This window comes from Mus musculus, chromosome 10 (genome assembly GCF_000001635.26).
Source record: "Mus musculus strain C57BL/6J chromosome 10, GRCm38.p6 C57BL/6J".
NCBI lineage: Eukaryota > Metazoa > Chordata > Mammalia > Rodentia > Muridae > Mus > Mus musculus.
The window spans coordinates 23,698,005-23,711,734 of NC_000076.6; the positions used below are offsets into that span (position 1 = coordinate 23,698,005).

General features: G+C 42.4%; 1 long non-coding RNA gene across 2 annotated transcripts; it reads right to left on the bottom strand.

Annotated features, from left to right (window-relative positions):
* Positions 1-530: 530 nt before the first annotated feature.
* On the bottom strand, positions 531-13,483 carry Gm35291. Of its 2 annotated transcripts, XR_380187.2 has the most exons (4): positions 13,399-13,483; positions 8,934-9,051; positions 5,516-5,590; positions 531-1,461 (listed from the first exon to the last, which is right to left on the bottom strand). It is a non-coding gene; the product is annotated as a predicted gene, 35291 (long non-coding RNA). The 2 variants fall into 2 exon arrangements; XR_871511.1 differs by lacking the exons at positions 531-1,461; positions 5,516-5,590 and adding an exon at positions 8,286-8,368.
* Positions 13,484-13,730: the final 247 nt, after the last annotated feature.

Genomic DNA, 13,730 nt, shown 5'->3' on the forward strand with positions numbered 1-13,730 from the left:
AGATGTATTTATGTATGTGCATCTATGGTTACTACCATTTTACCAGACACCCTAACTTGTTAACATACCATGTGGAAAAATGACCAAATAGTGATAATGACATTTGCCTAGCACGGAAGTGTTTAAAAGATATTAGTAAAGAATAAAGCAGGACTTAGGATGGAGGCTCAGAGTGTAGCTCAGAATTAGAGTTCTTCCTTAGCTTGTGTGAGGCCCTAGGTTTGATCTGTAGCAAAGACAAAAGAATAAGTACAAATCAGGCTATCTTCTACTTGTAGATTAAAGACACATAGACATAGCAATTAAAAGGTTGTTTAGTCAATATATTCTTTCTTCTTAATATATATTTATGTACTTTATAAGCATACAAATTTTTTATAAAAGTTGAATAAATGCACTTGAAGATCACTAGAGAAAAAAAACAAAAACCCAAAGACTGTAAAATGAAAAGTATCTTAATAGTTTTAAATATATTTTATAGAAAGTTTGTAGTTTTAAATATATCTCATAGAAAAGTTACATTATTAAATAATATATTTATCTCATTCATTCTATGCACCAAATTGCATCATTTAAATAGGAGGGGGAAGAAAGGGGGGAGAAAGGGAAAAGGAAGGGAAGGAGGAGTCTGTGTAACACCACCCAGTAGACATTCCACTGCTTGAACTAAGCTGAGCTCTGCTCTAATGCACCTTGGAACATGGCTAGCTATTACTCTGTCTAGTTATCTTGTTTCTCACAGGTCATGTATAGGCTTCCTTTCAACACCTTAAACCCTTGACATAAGCAATACAAGTGCTAACCTAAAGAGGTAATATTGTTTTGTAGCCCAGTATTTCTCAACTCAGGGCAATTTTGCCCCCAGAGTTTACTTGGCAATGTCTGGACACATTGATATTTGTTCCAACTCTAGAGTAGGGTGAGTGGGTATCCAGCATATATGGGTCAAGAACACTGCTAGCAGTCTGTTCAAAATGTTAGTAAGTGTGAGGTTGAGGAGCCGTGTGGTTCTGTAGAGGAGGCATCTATAAACAAAAGAGGGACCTAGAACCCACAGGATGTCATGGCCAAAATCATCAGCTCAGCCTTCAGATTCTGATGGCAGTTCCTCCTGGACATCTTCACACGTGTGACTGTGTCGTAGGACATGATGCTGACTCATGCCAGATTTACCGACTGAGTCATCAAAGCGTGTAATTATGCATGGACCCTGTCAACAGGGATGCAGTGGCTCGCTTAATGTTTACATGACTTGAAATCACATCTGGGTGACGGCTGAGAGATGGCATCTTCCGTGGACTGTTCTGGTACTTTGTGCCAGAAATTGTCACTAACATGAGGAGGAATTTGGAATCAAGCGAGGAATGCTGTGATGATTTGTCAGTCGTGAGTAGCTTCGACTCACAGTTATTACCACCATTTGTGTACACGACGGTCTCTTTCCCCTCATCTGTGATGCATCTGGAAAATAAAGGCAAGCCAGTGACACCACTGCACTATTTCGAGGATCCTGTAACGTTTGCACAACACACCCTGCCATCAGCAGTTATGAATTGATTGCATCTTGACTCTGAACGAAGGCAAACGACATGTGGGCACCTCGGCTCGAAAGATGCATTTAGGAGTTTCCACTCATGAGAATAATTTTGAAATTGCTATAACATGGCCTACTCCTCTTGCTTGGAGCTTTTGCTACCCTTCCCTCGTCCTCTTACTTGAGATGCGCACTCCCTCCAACACCGAAAGCCTTCTCCCCATCTGTCCTGTGTTGGGGAGCCCACACCTTCACAAGACAGTGTAGCAACCGGGACTGCCATTGTAAGACATTTCCTGCTGCGTTGCAGTCTTTAAGTTGCTTCCACTGAATTGTGGGCATCTAAATAGAATCTACTGATAAATCTTAGCCTGTGACTTGGTGTTTACAAGGCCAGTACATGGCAAGAGCCGATGAGTGTTTATGAGCTTATTCATTCAATTGGACAGACTTAAACTGTATGGAAGAAAAATGATTTGAGCTCATTTTACATAAGGAGGTGAAATGACCAGACTTTTAAAAACCTCCATATGTTGCCCCAAAGGAATGAGTATTTAACAGTAGGGTTTTAGCCAGAGAAACAGTAGACTAGGAAACAGATTCTAGAGACAGACTGCTTATGACTCAAAGGTCAGACTCATGACCACTCCATATCTAGGCCCCCACTGCTCTGAGAAGAATAAAGCTGCGGCTGGTATGTTGTCTGGTACAGAGTGGTAAAAATGTTCTTGAAAATAGAAATGTGTTCTTAGCATATATCTGAAACTGAGTGTGCTGATACACACCTGAAACCCAACCACTTAGGAAAATGAGGCAGGAAGACCACAAGTTTGAAGCCAGCCTGGACTAAATAGTAAAACTCTGTCTTCAAAAGCAAATAAGCAAAATGTAGCTGATCTAACATACATGGCAATGACATAGCTTAAAAATATATTTAGTTGCCGTGGTTGTACACTTTAATCCCAGCACTCAGGAGATGGAGGCAGGCAGATCTTTGTGAGTTCAAGGCCAGCCTGGTCTCCAAGTCCCAGGGCAGCCAAAGCTGTTACATAGAGAGAAACCCTGTGTCAAAAACAAATAGATAGATAGATAGATAGATAGATAGATAGATAGATAGATAGATAGATAGATAGATAGATGTACTATAACCTATTGTGTTAATCTCTTGGTGCCAGTTTCCAATTTTACACTGCAGAATTTTCTGATATCTACTTCATTTTCTCTGAAGAAGAATGAAATTTAAGTGTGTGGCATATAAAATGCCTTCCGTGGGTAGTAGAAAACAATCTTCCAATCCTGCAAACGAAACAAGCTGTGATACCACCCAATCCATCCCTCCCCATCTGTGAGATGAAAAGTGGGGTCCCTCCAATAGCTGACTGTGAGCATCCACTTCTGTGTTTGCTAGGCCCCTGCCTAGTCTCACAAGGGACAGCTATATCAGGGTCCTTTCAGCAAAATCTTGCTAGTGTATGCAATGGTGTCAGCATTTGGAAACTGATTATGGGATGGATCCCCGGATATGGCAGTCTCTAGATGGTCCATCCTTTCGTCTCAGCTCCAAACTTTGTCTCAGTAACTCTATCCATAGGTGTTTTGTTCCCAATTCTAAGAAGGGGCAAAGTGTCCACACTTTGGTCTTCGTTCTTCTTGAGTTTCATGTGTTTCTCAAATTGTATCTTATATCTTGGGTATTCTAAGCTTCTGGGCTAAGATCCACTTATCAGTGAGTGCATATCATGTGAGTTCCTTTGTGATTGGATTACCTCACTCAGGATGATGCCCTTCAGGTCCATCCATTTGCCTAGGAATTTCATAAATTCATTGTTTTTAATAGCTGAGTAGTAGTCCATTGTGTAAATGTACCACATTTTCTGTATCCATTCCTCTGTTGGGGGGCATCTGGGTTCTTTCCAGCTTCTGGCTATTATAAATAAGGCTGCTATGAGCATAGTGGAGCATGTGTCCTTCTTACCGGTTGGAACATCTTCTGGATATATGCCCAGAAGAGGTATTTCAGGATCCTCCGGTAATACTATGTCCAATTTTCTGAGGAACCGCCAGACTGATTTCCAGAGTGGTTGTACAAGCTTGCAATCCCACCAACAATGGAGGAGCGTTCCTCTTTCTCCACATCCTCGCCAGCATCTGCTGTCACCTGAATTTTTGATCTTAGCCATTCTGACTGGTGTGAGGTGGAATCTCAGGGTTGTTTTGATTTGCATTTCCCTGATGATTAAGGATGCTGAACATTTTTTCAGGTGCTTCTCAGCCATTCGGTATTCCACAGGTGAGAATTCCTTGTTTAGCTCTGAGCCCCATTTTTAATGGGGTTATTTGATTTTCTGGAGTCCACCTTCTTGAGTTCTTTATATATATTTGATATTAGTCCCCTATCTGATTTAGGATAGGTAAAGATCCTTTCCCAATCTGTTGGTGACCTTTTTGTCTTATTTACGGTGTCTTTTGCAGAAGCTTTGCAATTTTATGAGGTCCCATTTGTCAATTCTTGATCTTACAGCACAAGCCATTGCTGTTTATTCAGGAATTTTTCCCCTGTGCCCATATCTTTGAGGCTTTTCCCCACTTTCTCCTCTATAGGTTTTAGTGTCTCTGGTTTTATGTGGAGTTCCTTGATCCACTTAGATTTGACCTTAGTACAAGGAGATAGGGATCACAGGGCCCCCAATGGAGGAGCTAGAGAAAGTACCCAAGGAGCTAAAGGGATCTGCAACCCTATAGGTGGAACAACAATATGAACTAACCAGTACCCCGGAGCTCTTGACTCTAGCTGCATATGTATAAGAAGATGGCCTAGTCGGCCATCAGTGGAAAGAGAAGCCCATTGGTCGTGCAAACTTTATATGCCTCAGTACAGGGGAACACCAGGGCCAAGAAGTGGGAGTGGGTGGATAGGGAAGTGGTGGGGAGCGCATGGGGGACTTTTAGGATAGCACTAGAAATGTAAATGAAGAAAATACCTAATAAAAAAATTTTTTTTAAAAAGTGGGGTCCCGCATCTGCTCGGGGCTGGAGCACAGGAAGTTTGACTATGTGCATTCCATGGCAATGCTGGTGTTGGGCTGTGAGAAGCCACAGGATCCTGCTGGGGGTGGGGAGCAGCAGTCTGAGGTCTCTGAAGACTGCCAGAGTCAGGCTCAGACTCTCAGGCACCAGAGACACTGCTGGGTGCCTCAGAGGAGCAGGTTCTGGGATCCCTGGGCCACATGGAGGCCAGGGACGGCAGGTTCTCATTCTTGGACACCGCAGACACCACTGGATGTCTTGGAAGAACTGAGAATGGGACAGGGGGCCTAATGGCGGGCTCTGGCCCAGGGCCGAAGGAAAAAGGACAGGAAGAGGGAGCTCTAGCAAGTTTCCCCGGAAGAGTCTTTGTCTTTTGGAGGTGGGTGGGCGGTTAGTTTGGCTGGCAGCTATGGCTATGAGTGCAGGGAGGCCTCCGGCAGGAGATTAGACGAACGGCTTGTTAGTGGAAAACCTGCTCCATTGCTCCAGCATGGTGGATCCTGATGTCCATGGTTTTAGGGCATTTATTGTACAAAAGCAGTGAGAGGGAGAGAGTAGGGAAGTAGAGGCCAGCCATGGCCACGTGGAGAGAGGGGGAAAGGGAAGGCAGAGAGAGGGAGAACAAGAGGGCAAGAGAGAGAGGCAAGAGGGGGGAGGGGGCAAACAGCCCCTTTTATAGTGGGCTGGGCCTACCTGGCTATTGCCAGGTAACTGTGAGGGTAGTGTCCAGACAGAAAACCAGGAGCTTGGGGCATTGCCTATGTGACTGATGGCCACACACCTCTCTGGGGAGGGGGTCGGGACTGTGGGAGGTTGAAGCTGCTACAGGAACCTGGGGCCCAAGGGGTGTGGCCAATACCTGCCACCCCTCGTAGGCGAAGTCACCTATCAGGTCACTGGGGTTCAAATCCAGGGACCAGGCTGTCTGTACACAGCTCACTGCTCCACACCCACCTTCCATCCTGCTCCAGATGCATCTTGCACAGTTAGTCATCTGGTATGCCGTTCCTCCACTGACTCGCAGATACACTAGAAAGAGAAGAAAGAGTCCCCACAGTGTCTGGAGGACAAGAATTTTTCTCTCTCTCTCTGAAGCACAAGACACTTCCTGGGCTCCTCATATCATTACTTCAAAGTCAAAGATCCCAGGCTGACTGTTCTCATGATTCCTGGCCATTGTTTTGCACCCAGAAGAGGATGGGTCTAGAGCAGACTCAGGTGGAGGTAAGAGGAAGAGCATGCACCCTGGATGCTGTTTCCATGCCACTACTGTGCACCCCAAAACCAGACTTTTGAGATTCTGGGATACACAGTAATAATTCTGCTTTACCTTAAACCCATTTGCTATCAAGTTTTGTTGCTGGAAGCTAAGACTTTTCTAAACTATCCAGGACCAAGCTGATTGGAATAAGAAACACTCTACTCTTCCGGTCCATCCTAACCCTGGCATGACCCACATCATCCTCCAGAGTTCCCAAAGAATTCCCAGATTCCAAGATAACAGTTAGCAGATACTTCCTTGATCATGGAGGAATCCATGTGAATTAATGTCAGAGCAATTACTGCCTCATATTTCCCAAAACCAGAAAAACTCTCTTCATGTATTGAAGGAGGCAAATGGCATGAAGCCCAAAGACAAGCTGTTGTACTTTTCCCACTCCAGATGATGTTCAAATACAAGCCAGTTTCTTTTCAGCAGTTTCCCACAGCATCTAAAAATCTGAATGCATGCTGTTCTGGTAGCTGCCTGAAGTCTAAATTGCTGTGAACACCCGTTCCTAATCAGGGAGATCTTGATTGGAACTAAATTTGTTCTCTGTGTAGAAATCACTCATGTTCCTAAAAGCAGTTTCTCCTCTGGTCAAATTAACTGTGTAAATAATGCAAATAAAAATATATATAGGAGCAAGTGGCTTACAAAGAGGCATTTCCTTATAAGTGATCCATGTTACCCCAAATTCACATAGATCTTGCAAACAAGGGGAGGGGGCCTGGGAAACATTAGCGCACACAACCAACGGGTACCCATAAATTGCCTCAGAGTTTATACCAAACTCTAACCATTGAAGAGCTTGCTTTAAAAAAAAAAAAATGTGTGTGTAAAGAAACATGGAAAAGAAGAAAAGAAACTTGTAGGCATATTTTTAAATGCTAAAAGGAAAAATGAATTTTGAAAAATAAAGGAGATGGCACTGGAACAAGAGTGGATTAAGGGTCTCCTTGACTTTTTCAAGTTCCATCTTTAACATGTTTCTTCCATACTATAAGCACGTTACTCATCCTTTCACAATTTCTAAGGAACGGTGATTTAAATCCATGTGTTGCTTTTTATGGAATAGATAAAATACACCCCTTATTCTATGAAGCCTAAGAGGTTCTTCTCCAGTGGTGGTGCCTTCTCTTCTAAGGACACAGGCTGTATTATGGGAGGTTCAAAGACACACAGATGCACAAGTATAAGACCAGGGCACTCTGGGAAAACCCTTGCCTCCTCTCCATCATCAGGATGATGAAACATAACTAAAATTTTGGCTTACGTCCATACAAGGGACAAGTCCATGGGGGATACAGTTGCTCACTTACCCCTGCCTCTTCCCATTGTGACATTTACTCTAGAACTGCTCATTTTATCTTTGTCTAAGAAAGTGACATAAGGACTGAAGAGATGGTTCCGTGGTTAAAAGCACTAGCTGCTCTTCCAGAGGTCATGAGTTCAGTTCCCAGCACCTACACAGTGGTTCACAACCATCTACAGCAGGATCATATATACGTGGACAGAAGACTCACATAAAATACATAATGTCATTTTAAAAAAGGAAAACAAAAGGGGAAAGGAGGTAAATCACAGGAGTGTCCAGACTGCTTCAGACCAGTTAACACTTTGCTTCTCCAACAAAGGTCTCCCAAGCCGTGGTGACTGTATTTCGATTCTAAGTATGACCAGTGAGGACTGCCAATGCCTCTGTGGGAAAGGAGGATTCCAAAGCAGCCAGTCTGATTGCTGGGGTGAGGGAAAGGCCCATGAGATCATGTGATCACATTGACAATTACTGACTGGTACTTGCTCCATCACAAATCAACATATTTAATTGCAAATTTTTCAAATAGAAAATAATAAGCAGCTGTTTTTAATTATTTCCTGGTGTAGATTGGGAATGAAAATTGATTGTGTTTTGCTTAGTTTTTTTATTTTATTTATGTATTTATTTATTTATTTAACGCTCCATATTTTATTCCCTCCCCCACCCCGTCCACCATCCTACTGCTCCACATCACATACCTCCTCCCCACCCCCTGTCTCCACGTGGACGTCCCTACTGCCCACACCGCCTGACCTCTGAACTCCCTGGGGCCTCCAGTCTTTTGAGGGTTAGGTGCAGCATCTCTGAATGAACACAGACTCAACAGTCCTCTACTGTATGTGTGTTGGGGGCTTCACACCAGCTGGTGTATGCTACCTGTTTGGTGGTCCAGTGTTTGAGAGATCTTGGGGATCTAGATTAATTGAGACTGCTGGTCCTCCTACAGGGTCACCCTCCTGGTTAGCTTCTTTCAGTCTTTCCCTAATTCAACAACAGGGTTCAGATGCTTCTGTCCATTGGTTGGGTGCAAATATCTGCATCTGACTCTTTCAACTGCTTGTTAGGTCTTCCGGAGTGTGGTCATGCTAGGTCCCTTTTTGTGAGTACTCCATAGCCTCAGTGATAGTGTTAGGCCTTGAGACCTCCCCTTGAGCTGGATCCCTCTTTGGGCCTGTCACTGGACCTTCTTTTCTTCAGGATCCTTTCCATCTCCATCCCTACAATTCTTTCAAAAAGGAACAATCATGAGTCAGAGTTGTGACTGTAGGATGGCAACCCCATCCTTCACTTGATAGGGTTTGTCTGCTGGAGGTAGGCTCTATAAATTCCCTTTCCCTACTCTCAGGCATTTCATCTAAGGTCCCTCCCTTTGAGTCCTGAGAGTCTCTCACCTCCCAGATCTCTGGTGAATTCTGGAGGGTTCCCCACCCCACCCCCGTAACCTCCTCCCTCCCGAGGTTGCCTGTTTCCATTCTTTCTTCTGGCCCTCAGGGCTAGTAAATCAAGCAGCATAAATGTGTATGTATCTGTCTATAGAGATATATGGTCGTCTTTGGGTAAATGCCAAAGTTATGCTATTTATGTATTTTTAAGTAAAAGTATTGCTCTGAACATCATTCTAAGTGACAAGAAGTAAACTTGTAGCTCAGAACTAACCCTTCTAGATGTAATAATTCAGCTAGCTATTGTGCTTAAAACTCACCCCCAAATAATTGTTAGATCCATATTGCGTTTAACTGTAACAAAAAGTAACATTTTGGCATCCTAATCTACAGCATTTCATCTCTTACCTGTTCTGAGTCTCAAGTGTTAATACCAATGTTCTTCACAACGCACCAGATGTACTAAGAGCAAGCTGTCTGTCGTTCCATAGCATATTCACGTAAGCTACCAAGATTCATGGTGTTCCTGCATTTGAATATAAATGTATTGATGAGCCACAAAATTTGAAAATCCCCTCTCTGTTTCTTTTCTTAGTAAGTAATGCATGTTAAAGTGGTCCATGGTACATCTTTCATCAGGTGTTTTGTTTTTTTTTTTTAAACTAACTAAAGCAGTTCTTTCAGAGAGACTAGGACCATTTACCATTAACCAGATGGGAAAGTTGGCTCAGTATCAGCACTTCAGAGAACTTTGAGCCTCACACCCCAACACACATAAAAATAACTTGCAAAGCCTGTGCAAACACAGTTGGTCCCATATCCAGAGTTTCTAATGCAGTACATCTGGGGATGTTCCGGGGAATCTGCATTCTGACAGGTCTCCAAGTGATGCTGACGCTGCGGCTGCAGCCTATGAGAACCAGGACTCTGTGGCTTTGCCAGGAAGTTTAACTATTTGCCTTCCCTTTTAAGCAACTGGGAGAATCTTTTTCCTAGCTTGAAGCCTGGAGGTCTTTTTAGTCAAATGAAACTGAGATTAATATCGCAGGACCTCCACCATCCCTGAGTTATAGTTTCATCTTTACCTGATACATAAAAGTCACTGAAATAATAGACTAAAAAGAAAGAAGAAACTTGAAAAAGATCAGCTTCATCTTAACCGTCTTCTTGAAAATATAAATTATCTATGAATGTAAGTCATGAAACCCAACGCACGCTCTCTGTAGCATAAGAAAGTTTTGACACAATCAGTGAAGAGGCAATCTTATTCCTAAAGTAGTCCACTTATCTGGTGCAATACTTGATGGTTAACATGAAAAATGTGTATTATGTTCTTAGAAGGTTTTATGCTCTTAAATGTTTTTTGATTCAGTACCGATGGGTGCCAGGTGTGCGTAAGTTTCATACATAGAAGTTGCTCAAAATAACTTTTACAGGCTACGGCTCAATCAAAATGTCTCTTCAAGGCTCATAAAGACCACATAGAGTCCATGGCATTCTTTATGAACATCATTTCAAACCTAACATGGCATCTCATATCTGAATCCTAGCACTTGGAAGGCAGGTATATCCTGAGTTGGAGACCAGCCTGGGCTACATAGTAAGACCTTGTCAAAACAATCATTTCAACAAGCAACCATAATAACCCAGTAACTTCCCACGGCTGCTTCTCTTTCTTTTCCATGATGCCTCCTATGGACACAATGCCAATGTAGCTCAGTAAGAGCAATCTGCAATTAGATCAGGGTATACAACTGATTGACAGGCACTAGAGGACGAGAGAAGCAAACATTTCTGCTACCGCTCTACGGATTGTGTTTCTTGAGACAAAAATCTATGCCAAGAATCAGGTAGCCAGAGATTAGCATAAGACACCATTGAGACTGTGCAGACAGTATGCTGTTTCAGGCCTGCACAGGGAGCCCTCCCCACCCCGAGGCCATGGCTGATTCTCTGCTTACTGTTAACACTGATTCCAAATCCCATCCTTCCGAGAGTGCTTATGCCGTGCCAACCCCATGAACCTGAAGTCAATGACAAAGTTATTTGCAATGGCTGTTTAAGACACGTCCAAATGCTTTCCATTTTAACCCTTACGGGGAAGCCTAAAACCCTTTTCTGAATACATTTTAATACGTCATATGTGCTCCAAGAAACACAGCTGTGAGTAGAAATGCTGTACCCTGCCACTGTTCATACACATTTAAATAGTTCGGTAGTGCTGGCTCAGTGGTGGAGGAACCTCCTAGCATAATGGTATGGTTCAAACAAAATGAAAGTTTGTGTATATTACAGAGTAGAGAGGCATGAGGAAGTCCAAAATGGGTTGTGTATCTTTGTAAATAAAACACAAGTTGATTGGGAAGCTTCTAGGGAGAGGGACTAAGGACAGGATACTGACACATAGTACATCATAAGGACAAAAGTACCTTTCCTTTTCTCTACCCTCTATCCTCTTTGTCAAATGTTTCCACAAACCAATGGAGCCTTCAGCAAGCCAAGCCTAAAGTCATCAAGAGTGCCAACCAGTCCTCTTACTGCACCTGACTAAAAGATTCAGATGTCCTGAAACAGTCAATGTGTTTTTTAATCATCAGTTTGAGTTTAAGAGGTTTGGGGTAGATGCCCTCCAACAACTTCTCTGCAAGACCAAGGAATAGATCTCTTCAAACCACAGTCTTAACAAGAGCTGCTTTAGCCTAATAGGAAGAACACACACTCACAACACACACCTGCCAAGATGTGGAAAGTAGATCTCAACTTAAGTAACTGTGACTTTTGTAGGTAAGGATTTGGTTTTGTGCTGCTAAATAGCAAAACTGTGGCCTCACACATCCTAGGCAAATGGTACAGCTCTTGGTTATATCCCCAGCCTTTGAATTGATATTAAACACGATACTAGACAAGTCTACTCAACAAAATTGAACTAAAATTAACTTGTAAGCCAGGGCTTGTTACTCATATTTTTAATCCCAGTACTTGAGAGGCAGAGGCAGGAGGATCTCTATGAGTTTTGGGCAGTCTGGACAGCCAGGGGTACATAGAAGGACCCTGTCACAAAACAAAACAAAATTTCAACTTCAAAAATGCCATATCACATTTGTCTACACATGTTGAGTTGTCAAAGTGTCAAAGCAGATAATGGGGTATTTACTATTGTTACTCTGTGTAGAGAGCCCTCTTAAATATTTCAAGTAGAATCTCATTAATTCAAACATCTGATTTAGTAGCATAAATTTTCAAAAGTATGAAACTTGACCCACTCCTTTTTACATCATACAGAAAGAACAAAATGTTAATTTAAAGCAATGGTTCTCAGCCTTCCTAACCCAGCGACTCATTAATACAGTCCTTCATGTTGTGGTGATGCCCACTAATAAAATGAGTTTGTTACTACCTTATAACTGTAATTTTGCTCCTGTTATGAGTCGTGAATATCTGATATGCAGGATGTCTGGGGTCACCACCCACAAGTTGAGAACTACTAATTGAAACCCAAAGTGCCTGTAACTTATTACCAGCTGAGTCATTTGTTCACTGTTGAAGCAAATTGGCTAAATTCTTTTTGCCTCAGTTTCTACGTTAATTCATGAAGGTGGTAACAGTGCCGACTTCACAAATCAATCACCACAAAATTGTATTGATTCATGCCAAGAAACTGGACGAATATGGGGAGACACTCAAAACTACTATTACTTAAACGCTTCCATCTCTTGGTAACATACTTTGTGCGGTTATTTCTCTAACTCAGTAGACATCTCACTTAGCCACAATTGTTGATTATCTTAAACTGTATTACTTAAATCACTTTACATATTTAAAAATACTTCATTATTTAAAATTAAATATTAAATATTTTAAAATGTGAGAATTGGGTAGAAAACTTGCTTTACCCAACATGTCAAAACAAGGTTTTAATCTTTAAGATGGACAGAGCCATATCTATTTATGCCAACAAAGAAAGTAGAGGTGGATAAAATTTGCCAATAACCTTGGTCACAATCACCAAATGCTCTTGAATTGGATTATGACCCCCACACAATATGTCAGGCAGTAAAGGAATACAAAATGAGAAATACTTCCCATCACAGCCGCTGGCTGCTTGTTACATGTTCATCCATCCCGATATTAGTGCTCCCTTGCTCCCCCAACTCCAAGGGGTGGGGGACTTACCACCGTGGGTACAAAATTGCTTCTGGCATTAATCCTCCAAGCTCAGATCAAGCAAATGGCTATCAGTAATCTCTTTTGGATTGGCCGCCAACATTCATTTTAGTACCAGGATGAAAATTTATAAAGAAACAAGATTCTCTGGCCACTTTCAAAGAAACTCACCAAAGACCTGAAAAGACTGGGAATCTCTGCCTACTAAAATCCCAATTCCAACCAACTTGATTAGAAAGCAGAGACACGGCCTCTTAAGTTTAGAGCATGTTAGTCCCAGAGGAGTCTTGCCAGGAGGACTCCTAAAGTTATCAAACTTGGAATTTCCCCCTAATTCCTTTTTTTCTTTCCAGCTTGCTTCTTGTGGTTAGCTCCATTACTAACTTATAGCGATAAACACCTGGAGTCTATCAAAAACAAAGAGAGGCTTATTCACCCTGAGCAGAAACAAACTACATAATATAAGACGTGAGCAGGAATATGTTTTTTATGATGTGCCAGCGTAAGGGGGATCAAAGGCTAAAGCCAAATAAATAGCAACTGGGCACCAGCAGAGGAAACATAGTTAGACTTTAAAATAATCAAGAACAAACCCAAGAAGCACTAGCGCTCTCCGTGTCCAGCAGCCAAACTTTCTCTCTTTTGATACAGAGCTTAAAGCTATCAAGAGTTTTCAGAGCTAATCATCGGAACTAAAGAAGAGTCCCACCTTCCACGGAGGCTTGTAACATTAGCCAAAGGATCGGTCTGAATAGGTCAGCCATTTCCCTTCCCTGGATACCTCGCAGCCTCTTCATGCCAACTCACTGTCCCTTCCTCTAAGGGCTCATTATTGAATTTACCTTGGCCACGTTATGGAATTTGCAGGCTGACATTGACCCATTTATTGAGCTGACTCCCCCTTATCTAAAACATCTCTAGGCAAACTCAAACAATCTGTCTGCCATCCACTGATTGGCAGGGCAAATTTTTCCAGGTGGTAAAACTAGCTCCCCTCAAATGACTTGCCAACCTCATTTTTGCCTGGCAGGATGATTGAAA